The sequence below is a fragment of the Chiloscyllium plagiosum genome, unplaced genomic scaffold (genome assembly GCF_037043375.1).
Source record: "Chiloscyllium plagiosum isolate Xiang-an unplaced genomic scaffold, Cpla_swu_hap1 HiC_scaffold_13, whole genome shotgun sequence".
In the NCBI taxonomy this organism is placed as follows: domain Eukaryota; kingdom Metazoa; phylum Chordata; class Chondrichthyes; order Orectolobiformes; family Hemiscylliidae; genus Chiloscyllium; species Chiloscyllium plagiosum.
Window position 1 is genome coordinate 69,529,465 of NW_028270151.1, and position 16,505 is coordinate 69,545,969.

At 43.4% G+C, this 16,505-nt stretch overlaps 1 pseudogene across 1 annotated transcript in view; it reads left to right on the forward strand.

The window, feature by feature from the left end:
• The window catches only part of LOC122555811 (parapinopsin-like), an 80,714-nt pseudogene that overhangs the window by 14,527 nt on the left and 49,682 nt on the right, over positions 1-16,505 (forward strand). The window contains exon 2 of the transcript XR_015759047.1: positions 6,329-6,657. The product of XR_015759047.1 is annotated as a parapinopsin-like (transcript). The remainder of the gene's footprint in view (positions 1-6,328; positions 6,658-16,505) is intronic.

The window sequence follows — 16,505 nt, forward strand, 5'->3', positions numbered from 1 at the left end:
CTTTGCTGTTTGAATTCATGTATCACTGGACATCGGAGTGTGTCTAGGAAAATTAACAAACAGTGAAATTCACAACCAAACTTGGAGGAACTTGTTTGGGAGAGGACACAGCACAGAAACAGATAAGTGAATATTTTAAGTCTGGCCTTACAATAAGTCTGCAGTAGTGAGTAGAGTGGGTTCTTTCTTGATTATGTTATATTGAGATATGTCTCTTGATTAAACTTAAAAATATAAGCCATAAGTATTAAGTTAACTGCAGCAGTGTTTTGTAGAGGAATAGGACAGTGCTATTTTCTGGGTCTGTAGATTGGGAGAAGCAAAAATAGCCTTTAGTAGAGAGTTATGCTATTCTTGTCAGATGTGGGAGTTCAGGGAGAGTTTACGGGTTACTGAGGGTTATATCTGCGATAAATGCTGTTGGATGTGAATCCTATCAGATCAAAGATTGGTTGGAGAGACAGTTAGAGTCAATGAGGAATTTACAAGAGCAAGGGGATGTGATGTATGGCAGTTATAGGAAGGGAGAAGACATGCAGATACAGTCACATAGATGGGTTAACTCCAGGAAAGGTAAGACAGGTAGGCAGGTAGTGCAGGGGTCTTCTGTGGCTATCCTCATTTCAAACAAGTATGCTGTTTTGGAAAATGTAGGGGGTGATGGATTCTCAGGGGAATGTAGCACGAACAGCCAAGTGTCTGGTATCGAGGCTGGCTCTAATTCAATGAGGGGTACATCGGTTTCCAAGAGATCAATTGTGTTAGGGGACTCTCTAGTCAGAGGCATAGATAGACGTTTATGTGTCCAGCAGCGAAAATTCAGAATGGTGCGTTGTCTCCCGGTTGCCAGGATCAAGGATGTCTCAGGGAAGGTGCAGAATGTTCTCAAGGGGGAGAGGGACCAGCAGGAGGCCATTGTACACATTGGAACAAATGACACAGGAAGGGAAAAGGATGAGATTCTGAAGGAAGAATATGAAGAGTTCAGCAGGAATTTTAAAATGAGGTCCTCGAGGGTAGTAATATCTGGATTACTCCCGGTGGTGTGAGCTAGTGAGGGTAGGAATAGGAGGATAGAGCAGATGAATGCAAGGCTGGGGAGCTGGTGCAGGGGAGAAAGATTCACATTTTTGGATCAGTGGAATCTTTTCTGGGGCAGAAGTGACCTGTACAAGAAGGACATATTGCACCTGAATTGGAAGGAGACCAATATATTGTCAGGGAGATTTGCTAGACCTGCTCAGGAGGATTTAAACTAGTAAGGTGGGGGGTGGTGGGACCCAGGGAGCTAGTGAGAAAAGAGATTAATCTGAGATTGGTACAGTTGAGAAAAGAACTGAGTCAAACAGTCAGGGCAGGCAGGAACAACGCAGAGACCAAGGTAGGACTAATAAATTAAACTGCATTTATTTCAATGGAAGAGGCCTAACAGGGAAGGCAAATGAACTCAGGGCATGGTTAGGAACATGGGACTGGGATATCATAGCAATTACAGACACATGGCTCAGGGATGAACAGGACTGGCTGCTTAATGTTCCAGGATACAAATGCTACATGAAGGATAGAAAGGGAGGCAAGAGAGGAGGGTGAGTGCGTTTTTGATAAGGGATAGCATTACAGCTGTACTGACAGAGGATATTCCTGGAAATACATCCAGAGAGGTTATTCGGGTTGAACTGAGAAATAAGAAAGGGATGATCATCTTATTGGGATTGTATTATAGACCCCCTAATAGTTCGAGTGATGTTGAGAAACAGATTTGTAAGGAGATCTCAGTTATTCTGGCTATTGAGGGAGTGCAGCCTAGGTTCATGAGGTCAATTCCCGGAATGGCGGGACTATCTTACTCTGAAAGATTGGAGCGACTGGGCTTGTATACGCTTGCATTTAGAAGGCTGAGAGGGGATCTGATTGAGACATATAAGATTATTAAAGGATTGGACACTCTGGAGGCAGGAAGCATGTTTCCGCTGATGGGTGAGTCCCGAACCAGAGGACACAGTTTAAAATAAGGGGTAGGCCACTTAGAACAGAGTTGAGGAGAAACGTCTTCACCCAGAGAGTGTTGGGTGTATGGAATGCTCTGCCCCAAAAGGCTGTGGAAGCCAAAGTCTGGATACTTTCAAGAAAGAGTTGGATAGAGCTCTTAAGGATAGTGGAATCAAGTGTTATGGTGATAAGGCAGGAACAGGATACTGATTGAGGATGATCAGCCATGATCATAATGAATGGTGGTGCTGGCTCAAAGGGCAGAATGGCCTACTCCTGCACCTATTGTGTATTGTCTACTGTCTATCTGTAAGAATAATAGGGTGGTTATGGTAGGGGATTTTAACTTTCCAAACATAGGCTGGGACTGCCATAATGCTAAGGGTTTAGATGGAGAGGAATTTGTTAAGTGTGTACAAGAAAATTTTCTGATTCAATATCTAATGTACCTACGAGAGAAGGTGCAATACTTGACCTATTCTTGGGAAATAAGGCAGGGCAGGTGACTGAGGTGTCAGTGGTGGAGCATTTTGGGGGCAGTGACCATAATTCCATTAGATTTAAAATAGTGTGGAAAAGGATAGCCCAGATCTAAAAGTTGACGTTCTAAATTGGAGGAAGGCTAACTTTGATGGTTTGAGGCAAGAACATTCAAAAGCTGATTGGGCGCAGATGTTCACAGGTAAAGGGACGACTGGATAATGGGAAGCCTTCAGAAATGAGATAATGAGGGTCCAGAGAAAGTATATTCCTGTTCGGCTGAAAGGAAAGGCTGGTAGGTGTAGGGAATGTTGGATGACGAAAAAATTGAGGGTTTGGTTAAGAAAAAGAAGGAAGCATATGTCAGGTATAGACAAGATAAATCAAATTAATCCTTAGAAGAGTATAAAGCCATTAGGAGTATACTTAAGAGGGAAATCAGGAGAGCAAAACAGGAACATGAGATAGCTATGACAAATAGAGTTAAGAGAATCCAAAGGGTTTTTACAAATACATTAAGGACAAAAGGGTAACTAGGGAGAGAATAGGGCCCCTCAAAGATCAGCAAGGCGGCCTTTGTGTGAAACCGCATGAGATAGGGGAGATACTAAACAAATATTTTGCGTCAGTGTTTACTGTGGAAAAGCACATCGAAGATGTAGAGTGTAGGGAAATAGATGGTGACATATTGAAAAATGTCCATATTACAGAAAAGGAAGTGCTGGATGTCTTTAAAAGTGGATAAATCCCCAGGACCTGATGAGGTGTACCCTAGAACTCTGGGAAGAGAGGGAAAAGATTGTTGGGCCCCTTGGTGAGATATTTGTTTCACTGATAGTCACAGGTGTGTTGCTTGAAGACTGGATGGTGGCTAACGTAGTGCCACTGTTTAAGAAAGGAGGTAAGGACAAGCCAGGGAACTATAGACCAGTGAGCCTGTTGTTGGTGATCGGCATGTTGTTGGAGGGAATCCTGAGGGACAGGACGTACATGTATTTGGAAAGGCAAGGACTGATTAGGGATAGTCAACATGGCTTTGTGCGTGGGAAATTATGTCTCACAAACTTGATTGAATTTTTTGAAGAAGTAACAAAGAGAATTGATGAGGGCAAAGTGGTGGACGTGATCTAAATGAATTTCAGTAAGGCATTCGACAAGGTTCCCCATGGGAGACTGGTTAGCAAGGTTACATCTCAAGGAATACAGGGAGAACTAGCCATTTGGATACAGAATTGGCTCAAAGGTAGAAGACAGAGGGTGGTGGTAGAAGGTTGTTTTTCAAACTGGAGGCCTGTGACCAGTGGAGTGCCACAAGGTTCGGTGCTGGGTCCACTACTTTTCGTCATTTATATAAATGATTTGGATGTGAGCATAAGAGGTATAGTTAGTAAGTTTGCAGATGACACTAAAATTGGATGTGTCGTGGACAGTGAAGAAGGTTACCTCAGATTACAACGGGATCTAGATCTGATAGATAAATGCAAGGTGCTGCATTTTGGGAAAGCAATTTTAGCAGGACTTATACACTTAATGGTGAGGTTTATGGAGCGTTGCTGAACAAAGAGACCTTGGACTGCAGGTTCATAGCTGCTTGAAAGTGTAGTCACAGGTAGATAGGATAGTGAAGAAGGCATTTGATATGCTTTCCTTTATTGGTCAGAGTATTAGGTACACGAGTAGGGAGATCATGTTGCGGCTGTACAGGACATTGGTTAGGCCACTTTTGGAATACTAGAATACCCTATTGGAAGGGTGTTATGAAACTTCAAAGGGTTCAGAAAAGATTTACAAGGATGTTGCCAGGTTTGGACCGTATGAGTTATAGTGAGAGGTTGAATAGGCTGGGACTGTTTTTCCTGGAGCGTCGGAGGCTGAGGGGCGACCTTATAGAGGTTTATAAAATCATGAGGGACATGGATAGGATAAATAGACAAAGTCTTTTCTCTGGGGTGGGGAGTCCAGAACGAGAGGGCATAGGTTTAGGGTGAGAGGGGAAAGAGATAAAAGAGACCTAAGGGGCAACTTTTTCACGCAGAGGGTGACACGTGAATGGAATGAGCTGCTAGAGGAAGTGGTGGACGGTGGTACAATTCCAACATTTAAAAGGCATTTGGATGGGCATATGAATAGGAAGGGTTTGGAGGAAATGGGTCAGGTGCTGGCAGGTGGGACTAGATTGGGTTGGGATATCTTGTCGGCATGGACGGGTTGGACCGAAGGGTTTCCGTGCTGTACATCTCTATGGCTCTCTGACTCCAACTATGAACTTGATTATCCCAGTCCACCATAATTACGTAATATCACCCATCTTGCATGCCATTTTTATTTCCTGATTTTTTTTTGCCCACATCCTGACTATTACGAAGGAGGGGACACACAGTTGCCATCAGGTTTTTTTCCCTTTGCGATTCCTGAATTCTACACACACAGATTCAACACCCTCTGACTCTCTTTGTTGCTTCTTGCTATCAATTTAGTTTCATTTGTTACCAACAAGAGGCAATCCTGCTCCACTGCTCATCTGCCTGTCCTTTCAATAGAATGTATATCCTTGGATATTTAGTTTCCAGTGCTGATGCCTTTGAAGTCACACCTCCATGGTGCCCACAACATCATCAGCACCAATGTCAATCTGCACTATAAGCTCATTACTGTATGCATTCAAGTACAACACCTTCAGTCTTGTGTTGACCACCCTTGCTGCTCATAGTTGTCCTCTTACCTGTTGTGTTTGCAGTTGGATTACTGACCCTTTTCATACTCCGCCCTGTTACATGTTCTGGAAACTTCAATAACCTCTCCTGAGCCCTCCCCACTCTTTAACTAGGTTGAAGTTCTTATGACCTCAATTTACCTCTATTTGCAACATGCTTTAAGATACAAAGCCTTTACGTTTGTTCTATCATTGAATTTCCCTACGCTTTTGTGCTTCCTTGGTACAATGTGACATTCACACATTCCGTCCCTTCCTTTCATTTTCTGGTAACAATAAGCCCCATCACTAACCAGCAATCCTACTTTATGCACTACCTTTGAATTTATAATGTTGCATGTAACTAAACATTACCCTCCCCTCGCCCGCCCACCCACCCCCACCCCAATTTAACGAAAAGTCCTATCCACATCCCTCGTTATGTATTTTGCCAGGACTCTTATACCAGTATGAATCAGATGGAGTCTGTCCCATCAAAATAGCTCCCTTCTTTCCAGTATGGTGCCAATGTCCCACTATTTCAAAACTGTTTCTCCTACACCAACTTTTGAGATACACATTTATCGCATTAATCTTGTTTGGCGTCTGCCAGTTAGTTTGTGGATTAGGTAGTAATCTGGAGAACCTTTTTGGTTCTGCTTTTAGCACTGAACTGTTCATGTCCCCTCAGCAGATCCTCTTTGTCTTTCTACTGATATCATTGGTACCTATGTGGACCACGACAACTAGATCATTCTCATCCCACTCCAAGTTCCTCTGCAGCCCAGATATAATATCCTGAATCCAGGATTCACTGCCTCCGACTAAAGAAATTTCTGCTCATCTCAGTTCAAAAGAGTCATCTTTTCACACTGAGGCTGTGCCCATTGTCCTACTCTTCCCACTTGTGGAAACATTTTCTCCATGTCCATGCTATCCTGGTCTCTCAGTATTCGCTAAGTTTCAATTAGATTTCCCACATCTTCCAGTTTTTCTAAAAAATACACAAATGAAAAGACACAGTCATAGAATCATAGAGCTGTACAGCATGGAAACAAGCCCTTCAGTCCAACTCGGCCATGTCGACCTGGTATCCTTTAACATAATTTAAGAATTGCTAACACATTTCTTCTGAAGGTTTAGTAATGTGTTTGTTTTTGTTCACAGGCACTGTATCATTGATATCATTGGCTATACTTTCATACGATCGTTATATTACTATCACTGGAGCCACAGAAGCTGACAAGGCAAATTACAACAAAGCCTTTGCATGGATTTCATTTTCTTGGATCTACTCATTGATATGGACATTGCCCCCTCTATTTGGATGGAGTCACTATGGTCCTGAGGGACCAGGAACCACATGTTCTGTGAACTGGTATTCAAAAGATGCAGCCAATGTATCCTACATTGTGTGTCTCTTCGTCTTCTGTCTGGTCATCCCCTTTCTGGTGATTATGTATTGTTATGGAAAGATACTGATGACAATGAGGAAGGTAAGTCTCACCATGACTCTCAAACAGTTCCTATGGATTACAGCATACCTAATGCAAACCCACTATTTGAAAAGAAATTAGAGAAAAAACAAGGGATTATAGATCAGTAGCCCAAGATCAATAGTAGGAAAATACTAGTATCAATCTTAAAGGGTTTAATAACAGAGCACCCAAAAAAAACAATGACAGGATTGGACATGGTCAGCATGGATTCTCAAAAAGGAAATCATGCTGAACAAATTTACTGGAAATTTGAGAGGATGCAACTTGTGAAGTTGATAATGGAGAGCCAGTGGACTTTCACAAGGCTTCTGATAAAGTTATACATAAGATTAGCATGTAAATTTAATGTGCATGTAATTCAGGGCAGTGTGCTGATATGGATAGGTAACTGGTTGACTCACAGGAAACAAAGTGAAGGAATAAACATGTCCTGTCCTCTGAGTTGCAGGTGGTGACTTGCAGGCTACCACAGGGAACGTCAGTGCTTGCACGCCAGCTATTTACAATCTATAACTGATTTAGATCAGGGAAGTAAATGCGATATCTCCAAGTTTGCAATCAATACGAAGCTGAATGGGAAGGTGAGTTGTGAGCAGGATGCTGGGATGCTTCCGTGTGATCTAGAGAAGTTGTGTGAATGAGCAAATACTCTATAGTTAAATTAATAATAGGCATAAATGTGAGGTTAGCTCATTTGGCTGATTTGTGACGCAGATTAATGGCAACAAGGTAGGTTAAATCTCCGCAATGACTGAGATTACCATGAAGGAGTGTCCTTCAAATTCCCCCCTTGCCTGAGGCATGGTGACCCTCAGGTTAAACCACCACCAGTCATCTCCCACCAGTGAGGGAGCAGCCCTGTTATCCTTTGAGACTTTGGCTACTTTACCTTTGATTGACCCTGAAACTGTGGATAAATTTTGTGTTTTTACTGTCATTTTCTTGGTAATAACTTTGACCAAACACTTTTCCATACACAAAGAAGCAGGTGTAAGTGCTTTTGTTTGCTTTATAACCTGATCAAATGATTGTGCTTAGGTTAAATATTCCCTGTCTTGTTCCTTGTCCATATCTAAATCCAGACTGTGCTCCATCAATTATACTTCAAATATGCTTTTATTTCGACTTTTCAAATCATTTTAATGAGATGACTCATTAAGCTTATCATTCTAAAATGGGTGCCCTTTAGGCTTCTTAGATTTCTTAACAAATGACATATGCCTCAAGTCTCTTGGTCTCTGTCCTTTACTACATATTTGATCACAAATTTCTATTATCACTTCTCATACTATTTCTCTGCAGGCTTTTAGATGTTCTAATGTTCTTCAGCTATGTCTTGAGTTTTCCCTGGGCACTTCATTTCAAATGATTTGTTGGCTCTGATATTATTATGTTCAGTGGAATGTACTTGGGGAAGGAATGATTTTGTGGTATTATTGCTCAACTGTTAGTCCAGAGACTCAGGTTAAAAGCATGTAAGTTAGCTCGCTGAGCTTGAAGGCTTGTTGTCAGACTTTTCGTCACCATGCTAGGTAACATCATCTGTGAGAGTCTCTGGTGAAGTGCTAGTGGTATGTCCCACCTCTTTATTTATAGGTCTTGGTTTCTAAAGGCGGGTGATGTCATTTCAGGTTCCTTTCTTCATCGGAAGGGAGATGGGCTCTAAATCAATATGTTTATTGATAGAGTTCCAGTTAAAATGTCACACCTCTAAGAATTCTCCTGCATGTCTTTGTTTCACCTGTCCTAGGATGTATGCGTTGTCCCAATCGAAGTGGTGTCCTTCTTTGTCTGTATGTATAGAAACTAGTGATAGTGTGTCATGTCTTTTGGTGGCCAGTTGGTGTTCATGCATTCTGGTGGCAAATTCAATGCTAGTTTGTCCGACGTAGTGTTTTTTACAGCTCTTGCATGGTATCTTTCAAATGAGGTTAATTCTGCTGGTCGTATCTAATGGATCCTTTATGTTCATTAGTGGTTGTTGATAGGTTTGTAGGCTATCATGATGCCAAGGGTTCTGAGTAGGCCAGAAGTAATTTCTGACATGTCTTTGGTGTAAGGTAATGGGGCTATAGTTTTTGGTGGCATTGTGTCTGCTTCTTTGGGTTTGTTTCTGAGGTGGATTGTATTTGTTGGGCACCCATTTATCTTGAAAATGTCGTATAGATATTTTTCTTCTGCCTTTTGTAGTTCTTGGGTGCTGCAGTATGATGTAGGTCATTGAAATAATGTCTTGATGCAGCTCCGTTTGTGGGTGTTGGGATGATTGCTTCTGAAGTTGAGTACTTGGTCTGTGTTTGTTGTTTTTCTGTAGACACTAGTTTAAAGCTCTCCATTCACTGTACGTTCAACTGTCACGTCCAGGAATGGGAGTCTGTTGGTCATTCTCCTCCTCGTTTGTGAATGTTATGCCTGTCAGGGTATTGTTGATGGTGTTCTATGTTTCCTCTAATTTGTTCTGTTTTGTGATGACAAAGGTGTCATATACATAGCGGACCAAAAATTTGGGTTGGACAGATGGGAGGGCAGCTTGTTCAAGTCTCTGCATTACTGCTTCTCTATCAGCCCTGATATTGGTTATCCCATAGGTGTTCTGTTGTCTTGTCTGTAGGTTTTGTTATTGAATGGGAAGTAGATGGGTGGTGAGGCAATGTTCTGGGAACCCGAGTTTAAATCCCACAATGGCAGATGGTGTAATTTGAACTCAGTAAAATCTGGAAATAAGAGTTTGATGATGACTGTGAATCCTTTGTTGATTGTTGGGGAAAAAAAAAACATCCGGTTTACTAGTGCCCTTTAGGGAAGGAATCTGGCATCCTTACCTGGTCTGGCCTAGATGTGACTCCAGACTCACAGCAATGTGGTTGACTCTTAACTGCCCTCTGGCAATTAGGGATTGCCCTCATCCTGTGAATGATTTAAAAAATCTCACATTGGCAGAATGTGACCAGTGATGCCCCATAAGGATATGTGTCAGGCTCTTAATTATTCACATTATTAACAACTTTGATAATGACATAAACAAAAGAATCATATATCCAAATTTGCTGATGACACAAAGTTAGGAGGGATGAGAGACAGTGTAGGTGACAGCGTAAAATTACAAAAGGATATTGACAGACTAAATGAATGGATAAAACTGTGGTAGAATGAAGTTCTGTAAGTAAGTCTGTAACTAAGTAAGTGTGAGGCTATCCATTTTTAATAAATATTTTTATTGAGAAGAAGATTTTAAATTTTTTACAAAAATATAAAATTACTACAATATAATAGAACAACCTTGCAATATAACAACAATAACAGTAAACAAATTACTACTCTACTCCACAAACAATTCAGGAGGAAATAAAGCTCTGCACAAACTACAATTCAATAAATAACTAAATCAAAACAAAAAGAAACTAAATTAAACCGAGCTGAACTAAAACAAATTAGATTAAATTACATTAAGTTACAACACTCAGCGCAATCCCACCAAAGCTCCCATCATCAGACGTTTCAGTAGGCATAACCGTATTTGTTCAGAATTCTTCCCCCAGAGGCCCCCGGGCCGCTAGACACAGCCCTCACAGCTATATAAAGGCCCTGACCAATATAGCCGACAGGTCTGTGCCTATGTGGTTCAAAAAGGGCTGCCACTTCCTATTTAAGAAGTTATGTTTTCTTATTCACCATGCTTGGAAGGAAGTCCAGGGGGATGTGCTCCATAACTAACCTACGCCACCAAGAGAGTCCTGGGGGATTTTCCGACACCAGCTCATCAGAATGTTCTTCCCGTGCACATCCAAAGAGGGGAGATCGGTGAACCCAAGAGGAGGGACACTGGATCTACTTTGACTTTGGTTCCCAAGACACCTTCCAAAGCACTCGCTATAGCACCCCAATGCCTATAAAGCTTGTGATATGACCACAAGCAATGAGTAAGAGTACCAACATCTATTTTACATTTGGGGATCACTAGGGACGCTCCTTTCTTAAATTTCACAAGCCTCTCCTGTGCCATATAAACCCTGTGGAGTACCTTCAATTGCATAGCCTGTGTCCTATTGCAAATCAAAATCTTCCTTGCATTCTCCCGAATATCCTCCCACTCCTCTAGTGAGATCTCCACCCCCAATTCCTGAGCCCAGATTCCACACAGCCACTCAATGTCCTTCAAGACGCTAACTCCTAATAAATGATAGAGGGTGCTGACTGAGAGAGGGCCCGTGGACCGAAGCACTCTCCTCTCCATATCCAACTTATAGGGGCTAACTGTTAATGTAGTCTTTTTCTGTATAAAGTCCCTAATCTGAAAGTAATGAAAGAGGTCCCTCCTAGATAGTTTATAATACTGGCTCAGCTGCTCGAAAGATGTCATGACCTCCATGTCAAATAAGTCTCCCAAACAGGAAACTCCTCTGGACACCCAGAGCCTAAAGTTGGAATCCATTGATCCTGGCTGGAATCCGACCAATCCTACTATGGGAATGAAAGGGGAAGTTGTTTGTAAATTGCCCTCCCTTTGTTGCATCATTCTCCATGCTTTAACCATGTTAAGGACAATCTGATTTCTGCAATAGTTCGTAACAGTCCTCATTTTGTCCATGAACAACGGGTCAATGAGAGGACATTTGCCTGGGAGGCCTTGATGTCCAGCCAGATTGACCACAGGTCCTGGCAAGCCCAATCAGCCCAATAGGATAGTAGGGAACTGAGTTGATATTTCTTAAAGTCTGGAAAGTCCACAACCCTATCCGTGAGGAAGCTGCATTTTTGGCAAGCTTAATAAGAGGCCGCCTGTGACGCCAGATAAAAGAGCCGAGCCAACTGTTAGCCTCCGTAGCGCTTGCTCGGGCAGCATCAAAGGAAGCATTCGTATGGGGCATAATAAATGAGGAAGAACATTCATTTTAACCAGAGCTATTCTACCCAACCAGGATATTGGAAGATCCTCCCAGCACCAAAGGTCCTGTCTAATCTTCTCTAGCAACTGCACAAAGTTAGCTTTATATAATTGATTGGATTAGATTAGATTACTTACAGTGTGGAAACAGGCCCTTCAGCCCAACAAGTCCACACCGACTCTCCAAAGAGTAACCCACACAGACCCATTCCCCTACACCTAACACGATGGGCAATTTAACATGGCCAGTTCACCTAACCTGCACATTTTTTTGACTGTGGGAGGAAACCGGAGCACCCGGAGGAAACCCACGCAGACACAGGGAGAATGTGCAAACTCCACACAGACAGTTGCCTGAGGCAGGAATTGAACCCAGATCTCTGGTGCTGTGAGGCAGCAGTGCTAACCACTGTGCCACCGTGCTGCCCAATTGATCAAAGGCCGGAGTGAAAAAAATGCCTAAATACAGGAAATCTCCCTGTGACCACCTGAAAGGGAATCGGATTCCAGCCCCAAGCTCGGGTACTCTGATAAGACACCCAACAGGTATGGCCTCCAATTTCATAAAATTGATTTTATACCCCGAGAAAGAGCCAAATAAATTAACCACCTGTATTAAACAGGTCACAGATATCGTCAGGTTAGCTAGAAAGAGAAGAACGTCACCTGCATAATGGGCGATCTTATGCCTTCCTGATCCCACCTCCAGGGCAGTTATATTGGGGTCCTTCAGGATGGCCTCTGCCAACGGCTCAGTCACCAATGTAAATAGTAACCGTGAGAGGGGGCACCCCTATCGGCTGCCACTACCAATACTAAAATGGTCAGACTTCATACCATTAGCTTTAGGGTCGCTATGTAACATTGCCATCCAACTTGCGAAGACCTCTCCCAGACCAAACCGTTTGAGGACATAAACGAGGTATGGCCACTCCACCCAGTCATACGCTTTCTCTGCATCCAGGGAAACTACCAAGCCTGGAATCAACCCTTACTGGCTTACCTGAATCATATTTAGCTCTCTCCTAATATTATTAGAGGACCTGCGACACCTAATAAAACCTCTTTTACAATGAAGTGCAACACCTTCTCCAGCCTCAATGCCAGTATTTTTGACAAAATTGTGAAGTCCATGTTTAATAACGATATGGGTCTACACAAAGTGCAATCCTCTGGGGCTTTCCCTCTCTTGAGAATAAGAGAAATATTTGCTTCTCTCAGAGAGGATGGGAGATAGTCCTGACTTTATGAATAATTATACATATCCAACATTAGCGTGGCCAACATGTCTATGAACTCCTTATAAAACTCACTCCGAAATTCATCTGGGCCGGGTGCTTTACCACTGTGGAGCTGCCTCACCACCTCCTGTATCGCTTGGATTGTCAGAGGAGCATTCAGAAGAAACACCTGCTCTGAAGTTACATCTGGGAGGTCCAAATATTGTGTGCAATTCTGTTATCCTTCCTATCAGAAGGATGTTGTAAAACTTGAAAGGGTTCAGAAAAGATTTACAAGGATGTTGCCAAAGTTGGAGGATTTGAGCTACAGGGAGAGTCTCAATAGGCTGGGGCTGTTTTCCCTGAAGCATTAGAGGCTGAGGGGTGACCTCATAGTGGTTTACAAAATCATGAGGGACATGGATAGGATAAATAGACAAGGTCGTTTCCCTGGGGTTGGGGAATCCAGAACGAGAGGGCATAGGTTTAAGGTGAGAGGGGAAAGATATAAAAGAGACCTAAATGGCAACTTTTTCACGCAGAGGCTGGTGCGTGTGTGGAATGGGCTGCCAGAGGAAGTGGTGGAGGCTGGTACAATTGCAACATTTAAAAGACATCTGGATGGGTATATGAATGGGAAGGGTTTGGAGAGTTTTGGGCTGGCAAGTGGGACTAGATTGGTTTGGGATATCTGGTTGGCATGGACAAGTTGACCGAAGGAGCTGTTTCTGTGCTATATGTTTCTATGACACTATGACTCTAAAGGACTCCATCCTCACCAATTTGTCCTCACAGCCCTCTGACCGGTACAACTCAGAGTAGAACTTCCTGAATGCTGCATTAATCTTTTTGGGATCGCGGGTGATAATATCAGTACAGTCGCTAATGGATGTGATAGATTGAGGGGGGGGGGGGGGGGGGGGGAGAGGGGGCACTCTTCTTTCGGGCCAAGTATGCCAGATACCCTACCCGGTTTATCACCATACTCGAATGACCTCTGTTTCACAAAGGAAATCTCCCTCTTTGCTGTCTGGTTGAGCGTAGTGTTCAGAACAGCCTGGAGTGCTTTAATCTGCTGCAACTTGGTTACAGACGGTCTGTCCAAATATGCTGTCTCGGCTGCCTTCAGCCGAGCCTTGAGCATACGCTGCTGTTCTCCCTTCTGCCACTTCCCGGTCGCCGAGTAAGAAATAATCAAATCCCTTGCCTAAGACTTGGCAGTCTTCCAGAGCACCGACTAATTATTGGCTGTACCCAAATTAATATCCCAAAACAAGTTTAATTCCCGTGAAAAATACTCAATGAACTTGCTCTCCTTCAGGAGGAAAGAATCCATTCACCAGTGCTGCGAGGCAGTTCCATCACCACCATCCTTAACCTCCATGTACACTGCCGCATGATCAGAAATGGCTATGTTCACAATTCTGCAGGATAGCACCGAATTCAAAGAGGCTGATGGGGCAAAAAACATGTCAATCCTAGTTTAGCACTTATGTGGGTTAGAAGAAAAGGTGAAGTCCCTACCGTCAGGATGAAGACATCTCCACACATCCACCAAGCCCAGCTCCCTGTTCAGGTCCACCAGCTGCTGGGATTGCGGGGAAATACTCGCGAGACCGCCAGGCATCCTATCCACCTCGGGGTCCATAAGTCAGTTAAAGTCTCCCCCTATAATTTTTTGCTGTGCTCCATGGGCCATCAGCCAGGAGACAGCATCATTAAAAATTTGATGGGATGTGCCAGGGGGCAATATACGTTCAAGATCCCATATTCCTCTCCATGTATTAAAGCTTTAAGGATCAGAAACCGTCTTCATTCGTCCTTAATTTGGTCTTACAGCTGAAATGGAAGGTTCCTCTGAATGAGTATAGCTACTCCTCTACTTTTTGAATTAAAGGATGAGAAAAGCACCCAGCCGAACCCTCCCTGCTGTAACTTTAAGTGCTCCTTATCAGTTAGATGTGTTTCTTGCAGCAATGCTACATTGACCCTTTCCTTTCTAAGGCTTGAAAGTATCTTTTTTCTCTTAATCGGTGAATGACTCCCCTTAATGTTCCAGGTGTACCATTTAAACAAACGGTTAGCCATAGTTATCCAAAACAGCCCGTGACCCCCCCCCCAGGAAGAAGAACCCCATTTATAGCACACCAGGTGAAAGCAGTAAACAGTTCATATAAACTTGAAAATCCAACTACAAAAACTATCATATCAAATTTTCTTAAAACAACTTCTACAATGCACCAACATATAACACAAATAAGAGGAGACTTCCCCCCCTTGCCCACAGGGGGTGCTCAGACTACCCACTAACCCCTCCATGGCTCCTTCTAGCTGAAGCCACGCCCCATACCCAGGCAAAACAAAGTACAAAAAAGTTACACACGTCTTCCAACAAGAAAATTAGAAGTCAGCATTCAACACATCCCATCCATATCTTGACCCTAAGCAGTCCTGATTTTAAAAAAAACCCCGCCCCCAACCCCCCACCCCATACTAAGAAAGAGAAATGAAAAGGGAATGATAGAAAAACAAAGGATAATGGGAGAGGAGAAAGAAGGGAGAGGAGAGACAAAGAAAGAGAAAAAAAGAGAAACCCTCCACATATTAAAAAGACAAAACTAGGCAAACTACAGAAAAAACAAAGTGAACACTATTGTCCATACTATTTGAGCCAGACAGTCTACCTTAATGTGTCCAGGAAGTCCTTTGCCTTTTCTGATGCGTCAAAATTAAACACAGACCCTCCGCGGCTGAAATGTAATATTGCCGGATATCTTACAGAATACAGAATATTCAAGTCCCTCAGCCTCCTTTTTATCTCATCAAAGGCCTTCCTCTTATGAATCACAGCCACAGAAAAGTCTTGAAAGAACACAATTCTTGATCCTTTATATATCAGAGCCTGTGGATCCTTCACCACTGCTCATGAAGCTTCCAGTACTATTTGTTTGTCTCTGTAGTGCTGGAGTCTCACTAGGACCGGCAGGGGCGCTGGTCCAACCCGGGCCTGCGCACTTTGACCCGGTGGGGGCCCGCTTGACCTGCATCCGGCCCGTCCCAACTTCCCCCTTCTAAAATTGCGGGAGCCATTGCTCCAACAAGCTCACTACCTAGCCTCCCTCTTCCCGCTTCCGACTGCCTCAATTTTCAAGATCGTCGACCTGCTCTACTAAGGCCTGTGCCTGCCATTCCAGGGCCTGGAACTGGCCCTCCAAAGTTTCCATCGCGATTTTGGAAGCCGCGGTCTGCTGCTCCACCTCCACAATGCGCTGCCCGAGACACTGGATCTCCTGGTAATGCTTCTGCAGCATGGCTGAGATCGGTTCCAGCCTGGTCCAGGTCTCCTCCATCGCTGAACTGAACTTCTCTCAGAGTTTGATGAACTCCGAGATCAGACTCTGCTGACAGGTAAGTCCCCAGGAAAGTTCGCGGAGGCCGACGCCACAGTCATGGGCTTGTCCGGTACTGCAGGGGAGTACACTGCTGGTTGCAATCCTCGCCGTCCTTTTCCCTTAGTCATTTTTGTTTCTGTGAAAAAAGCACTGAAACTAATAAACAGCAGTTCTAGGGGCCTAAAACCAGCGATTTGCACCACAATGGGTAAAAATGGAGGATAAATGCACCAGTTTGTCTGGGTTTTTGGGCAGAGCCCAGCAAGGCAGACCTACTGGATTGTCACCATCTTGGATCTCCTCGAGGCTATCCATTGTGGCCTGAAAAAGGATAGATTAGCGCATGTT